The 12,000-nt window shown below is 44.5% G+C and overlaps 1 protein-coding gene and 1 long non-coding RNA gene across 15 annotated transcripts in view; one reads left to right on the top strand and one right to left on the bottom strand.

Moving 5' to 3' along the window:
* Nucleotides 1–68: 68 nt before the first annotated feature.
* Nucleotides 69–6,482, bottom strand: LOC144280482 (uncharacterized). Its single transcript, XR_013348884.1, has 2 exons — nt 5,864–6,482; nt 69–1,400 (listed from the first exon to the last, which is right to left on the bottom strand). It is a non-coding gene; the product is annotated as an uncharacterized LOC144280482 (long non-coding RNA).
* LOC144324750 (KRAB domain-containing protein 5-like) overlaps nt 5,188–12,000 on the top strand; it is a 167,336-nt gene continuing 160,523 nt past the window's right edge. For 4 of the 14 annotated variants that reach the window (XR_013390222.1, XR_013390217.1, XR_013390225.1 and 1 more), the window contains exons 1-2: nt 5,198–5,339; nt 5,708–5,880. The gene's annotated coding sequence lies outside the window, so the exon portion shown is untranslated. Of the gene's footprint in view, nt 5,340–5,707; nt 5,881–12,000 lie in introns of all 14 variants that reach the window. The other 10 variants (XR_013390213.1, XR_013390223.1, XR_013390214.1 and 7 more) reach the window with 6 other exon arrangements.

The raw sequence follows: 12,000 nt of genomic DNA, 5'->3' as shown, positions 1-12,000 counted from the left end.
TGATTGGTTTCCCACACCCTGGCCCCGTCCGGTGGGGGAACCCAGGGTGTGGGCCAGACCGTGAGGAGGGCAAGGCAGTGACAAGCTGGAACCTTCACAGAGTAAGTACTGTCACTGCCCCCTTTCCAGTCCCTTGATTGGATGCCTCCTTTCAGTCTCCAGCTCTCAAAGTGGTTCCATAGACAGGACCTGCAGCTAAGTTGGCACCACGCACACCGAGGCCTAGGCGAACAGGCAGGATGATGCTCCGGTGGCCCAAGCCACCCTGGGAGGCCAGCTTTTACACGGTCAGATGCAGAGCACCACTGAGGCCACTGCACAGCATGGCGCAGAGAGGCTGCCCAGTCTTCAGGGGGTGAATCTCTGTGGGCAGTTGGGGTATCTGTGGGAAACTCTCCTGGGGTGTTGCAGTGAAACAGGCCAAAGCTGAGGGACAAGAAGGTGGAGTGAGGGTATGTGCTGGGCGGGTCCCAAAGCACTGGGTGCTCAGCCACACTGGGGGTAAGGCCGCTGCCGGTGGATGCATCCCTGCAGAGAAGGGTCCTGTGCAGCCAGTGCGGGCCACTCAGCCCGCCTGGGAGACACCCCAGGTCGAGGTCGGCAGGGAGCCAGCGGAGACTGCACTGTGCCCCCAGCCTCTGGCTGCAGGTGGCTCCACTGCGCTTCCCTTCCGGGGCGGTAGAACCTTCCAGTCCCCGGCCTCCACTGGCATGTGGTTTCCCCACCTGGCTCCTACCGGAGGCCAGGGAGCTCAAGGCCACACAGTCTGCACTTGGAACTTCCACATCGTTCCTTTCCCACTTTCACTGAGGGAACAGCGCGGGCTAGGTGCTGGTGGTGGCGTCTGGGTCACACCAGTGGAGTAACGCTTCTTAAAAATCAAACTGATGTTTTGGTCTTCCTGTATTTTCTCATGGGTGTAGTCATTTGGTGCTTTAGATGGAGCTCTTCTTAACACTTTCTCAAGTTAATACGGATTTGATCACTTTGGGGGCATAGGCTATAGCTTTGGAAATATCATTTCTTTTTAATTACTCCATCCTCCTTTTTTTAAGTCCTCTTACCTCCTTTCACCTTCCTTTGAAATCCTAAGTCTGGAGCAACCAGAGGATAAACCCTGAAAGGAAAGTGGTTTCTTTTCAATGAGCATTCTTCTGCAAGTTTGGGGGGAGGCAGAAAGGTCCTGTAGGTGTGCAATCATTGACTGCCATGGACCATCAGGTTTCAGAGGTTACCTGCCACTCAAAGGCCAACTGTGCCCAGTTTCCTCTCACCCTTGCCAACCTCCACCCTTCTGCCTTCAATTATAGTTCATAGCATGGAGAGTGGGCAGGAGAACCAGGCTGATTTTTTAAATATGTGGTGGTGGTCTTTGTGGTCTTCAGGCAGATTTTTAAGAGCTGAAAGAAAAAAAAGTTATGTATTTGTCTTATAAACTAGCATCAATGTTCCTTTCTTTTCCCTCCCCTCTTCCTGTAAAGATAGAAACTTGATACTGTTTGCTGCTAGTTTTTTTAATTTGTATTTTACTATTCTATTAAGTTTTTAAAATTTAAATTCTAATTAGGTAACATATAGCATAATATTAGTTTCAGGTGTACAATATAGTGATTCAACACTTTCATACCTCACCCAGTGCTCATCTGGACAAATGTATTCCTTAATCTCCATCACCTATTTAGCCCACCCCCTTACCCATCTCTTCTCTGGTAACCACCAATTTGTTCTCAATACTTAAGACTCTATTTCCTAGTTTGTCTTTCTTGTTTCCCTTTGCTCACTTGTTTTCTAAAATTCCACATAGTAGTGTAATCATATGCTATTTGTATTTCTCGGACTAGCTTATTTCACTTAGCATTATACTCTCTAGCTCTATCCATGTTACAAACAATGAAGATTTCATTCTTTTATATGTCTGAATAATATTCCACTGTATGTATGTATACCGCTTCTTCTTTATCCATTCATCTATTGATAGATACTTGGACTCCTTCCATAATTTGGCCATTGTAAATAATGTTGCAATAAACATCAGGGTGCATGTGTCCTTTTGAAAATTACTGTTTCTGAGTTTTGGGGGTAAACACCCAGCAGTGCAACCCACAGATTATAGGGTAGTTCTATTTTTAACTTTTTGAGAAACCTCCATACCATTTTTCACGGTGGCTGTACCAGTTTGCATTCGTACCAACAGAGGCAAGAGATTTCTTTTCTCTTCACACCCTCACCAGCACTCGTTTTCCCCTGTTTTCCATTTTATTATTTTATTTTCTTTAAAGATTTTGTTTATTTATTCATGAGAGACAGAGAGAGAGAGAGGGAGAGGCAGAGACACAGGCAGAGGGAGAAGCAGGCTCCATGCAGGGAGCCTGACGCGGGACTTGATCCCAGGTCTCCAGGATCAGGCCCTGGGCCAAAGGCAGCGCTAAACCACTGAGCCACCCGGGCTGCCCCTTATTTTTATTATTTTTTTAAGATTTTATTTATTCATGAGAGACACACAGAGAGAGAAAGAGAAAGGCAGAGACACAGGCAGAGGTGAGAAGCAGGCTCCATGCAGGGAGCCCGACGTGGGACTTGATCCAGGGTCTCTAGGATCACACCCTGGGCCGAAGGCAGGCACTGAACCCCTGAGCCACCCACACTGCCCCTAGTTTCCATTTTAGCCATTCTGACAGGTGTGAGTTCCTATCTCATTGTAGTTTTGACTTGTGTTTCCCTGACGATCAGTGATGTTGAGCATCTTTTCAAGTATCTATTGATCATCTGGATGTCATCTTTGGAGAAATGTCTATTCATGCTTTCTGCCCATTTTTAAAATTGGATTATGTTGAGCTGTATCAGTTCTTTATATTTTTTGGATACTAACCCTTTATCAGATATGCCATTTGCAAATACCTTCTCCCATTCCTATAGGCTGCCTTTTAGTTTTTTTGATTGTTTCCTTCACTGTGCAGAAGTTTTTTTTAATTTTTATTTTTATATAGTCCCAATAGTTTTTATTTCCCTTGCCTAGGAAAATGTTGCTCTGGCCAACGCCAGAGAAACCATTGTCTCTCTTCTAGGATTTTTATGGTTTCAGGTCTCTGAATCCATTGTGAGTTTATTTTTGTGTATAATTTAAGTAGTCCAGTTTCCCAATACAGTTTTTTGAAGAGACTTTTTCTCATTGCATATTCTTGCCTCCTTTGTCAGAGGTTAATTGACCATTTAATTTTGGGTTTATTTCTGGGTTTTTTATTCTGTTCTATTGATGTGTCTATTTTTGTGCTAGTATCATACTGTTTTGATTACTAAAATTTTGTGATAGAACTTGAAGTCCAGTATTGTGGTAGCTCCGGGTTTTGTTTTTTTTTTAATTTTTTTATTTCCCTTCCCCTCCTCTTCTTTATTATTTTCCTGCTTTGGCTAGTCAAGGTCTTTTGTGTTTCCAAACAAACTTTAAGGTTGCTTGTTCTAGTTCTAGGTGAAAAATGCTGTTGGTATTTTGATAGGGATTTTATTAGATGTGTAGATTGCTTTGGGTAGTGTAGACATTTTAACAATTTTTTTTCTTCCAATGTGTGAGTATGGAGTGGCTTTCCATTTCTTTGTGTTGTCCTCAGTTTCTTTCATCAATGTTTTATAATTTTCAGAGTAGAAGAGTTTCATCTCTTTTGTTAACTTTATCCCTATTTTATTATGCCTTTTATTACGGTGAGGTATGTTCCTGCTAAACCTACTTTGCTGAGGGTTATCATAAATGGACGTTGTACTTTGTCAAATGCTTTCTCCATCTATTGAAATAATCATATTTTTTATACTTTCTCTTACTGATGTGACTTATCACATTGATTTGTGAATATTGAGCCACACTTGCATCCTGGGAATAAATTCTGCTTGACTGCAGTGAGTGATTTTTTAAATATATTGTTGGATTTGGTTTGCTGGTATTTTGTTGAGGATTTTTGCATCTATGTCCATCAAGAATATTGGCCTCTCTCTCTCTCTCTCTTTTTTTTTTTTTTTTTTTGTGGTGTCTTTATCTGATTTAGGGATCAGGGTATTGCCTGTGAAGCCATCTACTCCTGGAATTTTGTTTGTTGGGAGTGTTCTGATTACTAATTCAATTTCATTGCTGGTAATTGGTCATTCAAATTTTCTATTTCAAAGACAAAAACAAAAACAAAAACAAAAACAAAAACAAATTTTCTATTTCTTCCTACTTCAGTTTTGGTAATTTATGTTTCTGGAAACCTATCCATTTCTTCTAGATTGTCTAATATGTTGGCATATAGTTTTTCATATTCTTTTACAAATATTTATATTTCTGTGGTGTCAGCTGTTATTTCTCCTCTTTCATTTCTGATTTTATGAGTCCTTTCTTCCTTTTTTTGATGAGCTCAACTAGAGGTTTATTGATTTTTGCTGATCCTTTCAAAGAACCAGCTCCTGGTTTTATTATTTTTGTTATTATTTTCTTAGTTTTTATTTCATCTATTTCTGTTTTAATCTTTATTATTTCCTCACTTCTGCTGGTTTTGGGTTTTGTTCGTTCTTTTTCTAGCTCCCTCTAGTGTAAGTTGTTTATTTGGGATTTTCTTGCTTCTGGACGCAGGCCTGTATTGCTTTCCTGTTACAACGGCTTTTGCTGCATCCCAAAGATTTTAGACAGTTTTCTTTTTTAATTTTCATTTGTTTCCATGTAAGTTTTGATCTTTTTATTATTTGACTTATTGTTTAGTAGCATGTTATTTAACCTCCACGTATTTGTGCTTTTTCCAGAATTTTCCTTATGGTTGATTTCTAGTTGAATTGTGACCAAATAATGTTGGTAAAAATGGCACATTTCGCATAAGTTTTCACACTTCACATTCCAGTTTGCAACTCTAGTACAGATGGGTTCATTTCTCGCTTAACTAAATTGCTTCAATTAAATTCTGGATCCAGCGCTGGCCCCACATCCACTCCCCATGGAAGACGAGGTCCCAGACCACCGAGTCTGGCTCGCCTCTTCCAGGAAGCACATAACTACCTCTATGATAAAGCTGGTTTTTTTTTTTTTTTTTTTTTTTGATAAAGCTGTTCTTTCGCCTCACTTTCAGAAAACGTAAACATGTTAGGTTTCGACACAATCGGCCCAAACGACTATAGCTCTACGTCAGACATCAATTTAGAATACGCAGGCAGCAATCCTCGACACGACATAAACTCAAGGGTTGGAAATTCCGAACCTTGGGGGCGAGTCGGGAGGAAACCAAGCCCCACCCAAGACCCCGCCCAACAGTCGGGGCCTCGCTCCTGAAAGTCCAGCCAGGAGGACCCTTGTGGGCGCCCAGTATTAAAAGCTCTCCGCCTGGGTACCGCCCCACTCGCCTTCCTTTCTCCCGGAGTCCTATCCGTTTCCCTCCCATTACCGGAAGCGCTTCCCCAAAGCCCCGCCCCACCCCAGCCCGGGCTCTACGGCCTAGTGTGGCCAGAGCGCGCGTCCCGGTCGTCGCCGGAAGCGCTTCTCCCAGGCCCCGCCCCAACCCCACCCTCAGTAGGAGAGCGTCCAGGCCAGCCCATTCTTCACAACCCGCCGGGCTATTGCCGGGAGGGACACGCCCCAGCCCAGGTCCGCCAAGTTCTCGCACTCTCCCGAAACCTCTTACCCCGACCCTTTGCCGGAAGCGCTCCCCCCAAGGCCACGCCTCAGTGCCGCCCTTCTACCGGCGCGCACGCGCAGTTTTTACAGCCTCCCCTCCCCCAAGCGGCTAGAGCCGTTAGAAGATCGCCAAGGTTTCGACTGTTTTCGGTGTTTTCTGTTCTCCACGTGAGCGTCTCTGTCCTCAGGCCTGCACCCCTTGTTCTGGGTTCTCCACGCACGTTAGCGTCCCCTCACCTGCGCCTCCCACCGCGGTAAGTCCCGCGTCGCCGAGAGACACGGATCCCTGCGGGCGGCGCTGCGGCCCCGGAGGTCCGGCTGGTTTTGGTTCAGTTGGTTCAGAGGCCATCCCCGCCTGGGGTCTTCCGAGCCTCGGGCCCACGCAGTCCCCGGCGCCCCTGCCCCTCGCGCCGCGTGAGAACAGGGAGAGGGGCGCGTGCGCCTCGCCCCGCAGCCCGGCCCGGCGGCTGCCCCTGGCCCCGGGATCGCGCAGACCCCCAGCCTCCTGAGGTCTCCGCGGGGCAGCCCCGCCTGTGGAGAGAGGACCGATGCCCGGGAAGGGCCCTCTCTTCGGGGCGGGCTCTCAGGAGGGACTTAGGTCCGGGAGGCGGCGGGGAGTCACGGAGCGGGTCCCCTCCCCCAGGCGAGGATTGGGGGGCCTCGTGGAAGCCGTGGCTGCGGAAGGGAGGCCAGGACTCCGTGGGGCCTGAACTCTCGATCCTGGATCGAGAGTTACAGGTAGAACCTCCGGATCCTGGAATTTTTTTAAAAGGTTACGAGCTGATAAAGACGAAGTGCCCCCTGCTTCATTTAGGCCGCGCTTTCAAAATTCAGTTACACGCAATTCTCCCTGAAGTCAGATGTTCTGAGGGAATTTGTGAAAAAAGCTTTCCTTCTGCACCTTAGTGAACCCAGCTGCAGCGTGGAGATGATGGACAAGAGCAGGGTTTCTGAACCCTGAAGTGACTGGCAGTTTTGTATGTGTGTCTGTGTGGCACTTTTCTGCAAGAGGGTAACAGTGGTACTTAGAAGCTAAGGATGGCCCCAGCCCAACAATGATAAAAACTGGGGAAAGAAGCAGGGCAAAGGCTCAGACAATAAATTTACAGAGTAAATCTGAAGTCAGATCTTGTCAGATCCAGCATTAAACTCTCCACAGGTTTCCCACTGCCATCATAAAAAAATCCATGCTCTTGGATATGTCACCAAAAAGCATAGGCAGCTTGGGATGAAATAGATAAATGGGCTTAATCGAAATTAAACATTTTGTACATCAGAAATTTATTGATGGGGAAAAGCAATTCTCCACAGGATGGGAGAAGATATTTGCCAATCACATATTTTATAAGGAACTAATATCCAGAATATATGAAGACCTACAATTCAGGAATTACTAAAACATACAACTCAATTTTAAAAACGGGCAAAAGGGGGATCCCTGGGTGGCTCAGCGGTTTAGCGTCGCCTGCCTTTGGCCCAGGGCATGATCCTGGAGTCCCAGTATCCAGTCACACATCCGGCTACCGGCATGGGGCCTGCTTCTCCCTCCTCCTGTGTCTCTGCCTCTCTCTCTCTCTCTCTCTGTGTCTCTCATGAATAAATAAATAAATAAATAAATCTTTTAAAAAAATATAATAAAAATGGGAACATCCCATCTTTAAAAAACTAAAAATAAAAAAATAAAAACGGGCAAAAGACTTGATTAGACAGTTCTTCAAAGACGAGGCATACAGTAAGCCAATGAAAAAATGCTCGATATCAGTTATCATTTTGGAAAGCAAATATAAACCACATTGAGATACCCTTGATACTCTTCACACTCTTAGCAATGTCTATTATCAAAACAAAACCAAAATAAGTGTTGGAGAAGATCTGAAGGAGTCGAATCCTTCGGGAATGTATTGGTGTAGCCCCTATGAAAAAGAGTGTAGTGATTTCCAAAACATTAAAGATAGAATTACCCATTGCCCATTGATCCACCAATTCCACTTCTTTTTTTTTTTTTTTTTTTTAAGATTTTATTTATTCATGAGAGACACAGAGAGAGAGGCAGAGACATAGGCAGAGGGAGAAGCAGGCTTCATGCACGGAGCCTGATGGGGAACTCTACCCCAGGACTCCAGGATCACGCCCTGTGCCTAAGGCAGGGGCTAAACCACTGAGCCACCCAGGGATCCCCCACCAATATCACTTCTGGGTATGTACCAATGAAATAGAAAGCAGGGACCCCAAGAGGTATTTTTACACTTGTGTTCATTACAGCATTCATAATAGCCAAAATGATAAATACAACCCAAATGTGCATCAGTGGATGAATGGGTAAATGAAGGTGGTGTATACATCCAACAGAGAGCATTGCTCAGCCTTAAAAATTTAGGAAGGTAATTCTGAAATAGTCTACAACATGGATAAACTTTGGAAATATGCTAATTGCATAAAAAGCCAGATACAGAAGGCCAAATGTGTTTATCCACTTATATAAATTACCTTAAGTAGCCAAATTCATAGATATAGAAAAGTAGAGTGGTGGTTGCCAGTGGCTGGGGACAAGGAGGTATGGGCAGTTATTGTTCGATGGCTATAGAGTTTTGGGAAGATAAAATTTCCAGGGATAGGGGCGCCTGGGTGGCTCAATCAGTTAAGCGTCAGCCTTTAACTCAGGTCTTGATGCCAGGGTCCTGGGATCAAGCCCCACACGGGGCTCTCTGCTCAGCAGGGAGTCTGCTTCTCCTTTTCTTTCTGCTCCCCTTACCCACCACCTTGTCCTTGTGTGTGCACGTGCTCTTGCTCACTCTCTCTATCAAATAAAATCTTTTAAAAAATAAAAAAGTTCCTGAGATAGAGGTGGTGATGGTTGCATAAGAGTGTGAATGTCCTTAATACCACTGAACTATATAGTAAGTAAAATGTGTTAAAATGGTAAATTTTAAGAAATGTATATTTTACCCCTTTACCTCCCACTTCCCCATCCCTGCATATCCAGGCTCTTTACTGAGGCTGCTGAGCTCTGTGTCATCAGGACTCCTGCCAGCCTCATATTGAGAGCTTACCCTCTTAGAGCTACCTGTGCCTTAGTCACATTTGCCTTTCCTCTGTTACCAAACACCAAAACCTTTTCTGTCTCAGGTCTTTGTCCTTGTACTGGGCTGAACTTTTCGTTCCTTGGGCATCATGACTGGCTCTTTACCCTTCAGTCTACATGGACATGAGTGCCTTGGTCTTGAGTGGGTGGATCCAAGAGTTGCACTGCAGCTTCCACTCCACAAGTGACTTCTGTAGGGTCTCTTGAGGGCAAGACTCATTATCCAACTGATAGTGGAATTATAGGAAAAATAGAGAAGATTTGGGGGTTACTTTTGGTATTTTAGGGGAACTGTCACTAGGTTGGAAGCCAAGGTTTTACATGCATTTGGGGGTATGTAAATGATAATTTGGGGTGCTTCCATAGAAGGTGCTAGATCTTGTTGGAATATGTATGTCATTAGAGACATTATTTTATTTGGTAGATTATGGAAGTGCCAGCATTTGGAATGAGGTCATTGTAAATGAAAATATGGCATCAGGGGTTAGTGGGTCCTTGGACATCTTTATGTGTATTATTCCATCATAAATACTGGAGTTGTTGGGGTCTGGAATGTGCTGTGGGACTCCATAGCTGAATAGAGGGATCCTGATGGAGTGTTCAGGGAATACATTGGAGATCATGGGAGGTTTGTAAGAGTGTCTGAGTCCAGGAGGGAAAAGGTGCCCAGGAGGCAGGTGGCAGGTAGGGCTTTCCGAAGGTGTATCACTGGGCACAGCTGGGGAGAGGCTGTGAATATAAAGGCATATTATCCCAGGAATCAGAGCATAGACACCACTACAGTGATCTGCCGCTCAAAGGCTTATCCTTGGGATTGTGCTTGAGGAAAAGATGCAGCTACTACTTCTTTTCTGCCAAGCCAGTGCTGGCTTCTCCATATTGGCCTCTCCCTGCCCTTCCCAACATGTGTGCACACGTGTACACAGACATGCAGAATCACAAGGTAGCTGGAGAGCAGAGGGACAGATGTTTTAAACTAAATATGGGGCAGGTTTCTCCAAGAAGGAAGAGGTCACTGCATCCTGGGAAGCATTTGGAAAGGATGGCAAACACTAAGGGTGGGGTGTTGGAGAAATACAGTAAAGACAATATTTCTGGCTACCCAGAGAAACCTCTCCACCAAAGTTGAAGACAAAACAGTTTTATTATTGAGTGAGTATTAAGCCAGAATATGATGCACATCACAGGGAATTGCCAACAAGATTTCAAAGGCAGAAAGAAATCTGTTTGTTTCCTTCCTTCCTTCCTTCCTTCCTTCCTTCCTTCCTTCCTTCCTTCCTTTCTTCTTTTCTTTCTTTTTTAAAGATTTTATTTATTTATTCATGAGAGAGAGGCAGAGACACAGGCAGAGGGAGAAGCAGGCTCCATGCAGGGAGCCTGACATAGGACTCGATCCTGGGTCTCCAGGATCACGCCTTGGGCTGACGGTGGCGCTAAACCACTGAGCCACCTGGGCTGCCCTGGATCAATGAGATCTTTTTTTTTTTTTTTTTTTTTTTTTTAAGGTTTTATTTATTTCATCCTTTCTTTATTGCCAACCAGGTACATGTTATACCCATGTCTGCAAACTAAACAACTAGTCTCAAGAGGATTGATGGCATAGTTCATCCTGTATCATTGTGGTAATTGTGTGGTGATTTTGTGTTAGCAAATGGTCTTGATTCAAGGTAAAAGTAAAAATTCTCTTGGCTCCGTGACAGCGTTTTTATACCTTGGCACCAGATACCTGATTGAATTTGTCTTTTTACTTGTAATGGCAGATGGGCACAGTCTTCCTTGATATTTATGTTTCAAAGATAATAGCTCCTGGATCCTAAGAAAAACATTCTTGGGCTGTAAAAGTGGCCAGAGGCTTATGGAGGAGAGAAAGAATTTATAATTGAAAATGTTCTTGTTTTTAGTAAATGCTCTATGAAAACAGGGGAAGAAAGCCTCTTAACTATTTTTTTTTTTGTCAGAATTTTATCATTATAATTATTTATTTGCCCTTACATGAGTTAAAGCTCCAGGATTGGAATGGAGGCACGGGAACTGGAGAAAGAAGTTCTCCTCCCTGGGTGATTCGGTGCTCTGAAGTTTATAAAGACTGGCTGATGAAATGCCATTCTATTTAGAAAAAACGTTATTTTCCCCAAAGGCACACGCTCGCCCTATCTACACGATTTCCCCTTCATCCTTCATCTTTTCTGGAATGGCAAAGTGGGTGCTTCCACAGGTGGGTGACCTAAGGGGAAAAGTTGGTCAGTCGGCGCCACTACTGTATCCCTCCTGCCAGTCTTTCAGCTTCTCCTGTACTGTGCTATTCACAGACACTTCCTACTCTACTCTCAGTTTGTACAGTCTTAGACCAAATAATTCAGGATCTGGGGCCATGAATATTTCAGCCAAAATGTCATTGCAAAGTCAGAAATCTTAGATACCAAAAAAAAAGAAAGAAAGAAAGAAAGAAAGAAATCTTAGATACCAGGATTGTCTCTCCATCAGTGAGTCTCAGCAGCCCAGAGACCTCTCCTCCCAGCCTTCAGGTGCCTTTACTGCTGAAGTGGGTGTGCTCAGCCCAAGGTAGCTATGGCAACAGTTCAACTCCATGGGTTTTTTACATGTGCCCTTCTTACCTGCTGGGAATGAGGAGAGTGGTCTCAGTGAAGGACCTGTGGCTCTGTCCTTCTCTGCTGTCCCTGGTCAGCTTCCCCTTCACTTGTGAGAAGACTGTGTTAAGGATAACCAGGACCTTTGCATACATCAGCCCAGAGCATGAAGGTTATGCTTGAAACCTTCAAACATTCATGCAGTACATGTGGGGTCTGGACTAAATGCAGGTTTTTTCCTCTTCTAGGGTTATAAATGGTAAACCCCAGTATCCTGAATATACTCTCCTCCTCCTTATCTAGGTTATTTTAAAAGATGGTGACAGACAAATCTTTCACTTACTAACAGCCACACAATTTAAGTGCCCCCCAGACAAAGGACTGATGTAACCATTCCCTAGATTTCCTTGCTTTCGCCTCCACATCATCTCATCCAGCCCTGCCTACTTTGTTCTGTCTTCCATCACAGCTGGAGGAAAACATAAACCCAGGTTGACTGGCCTTTTTTTTTTTTTTTTTTTTAAGATTTTATTTATTCATGAAAGAAAGAGAGAGGCAGAGACACAGGCAGAGGGAGAAGCAGGCTCCGGGCAGGGAGCCTGATGCGGAACTTGATCCCGGGACTCCAGGATCACGCCCTGGGCCAAAGGCAGGCACTAAACCGCTGAGCCACCCAGGGATCCAGGTTGACTGGTCTTAACTCA

The sequence above is a fragment of the Canis aureus genome, chromosome 1 (assembly GCF_053574225.1).
Source record: "Canis aureus isolate CA01 chromosome 1, VMU_Caureus_v.1.0, whole genome shotgun sequence".
Lineage (NCBI taxonomy): Eukaryota > Metazoa > Chordata > Mammalia > Carnivora > Canidae > Canis > Canis aureus.
The sequence above is the reverse complement of the archived record's forward strand: the minus strand, read 5'-3'. Positions and strand labels throughout refer to the sequence as shown.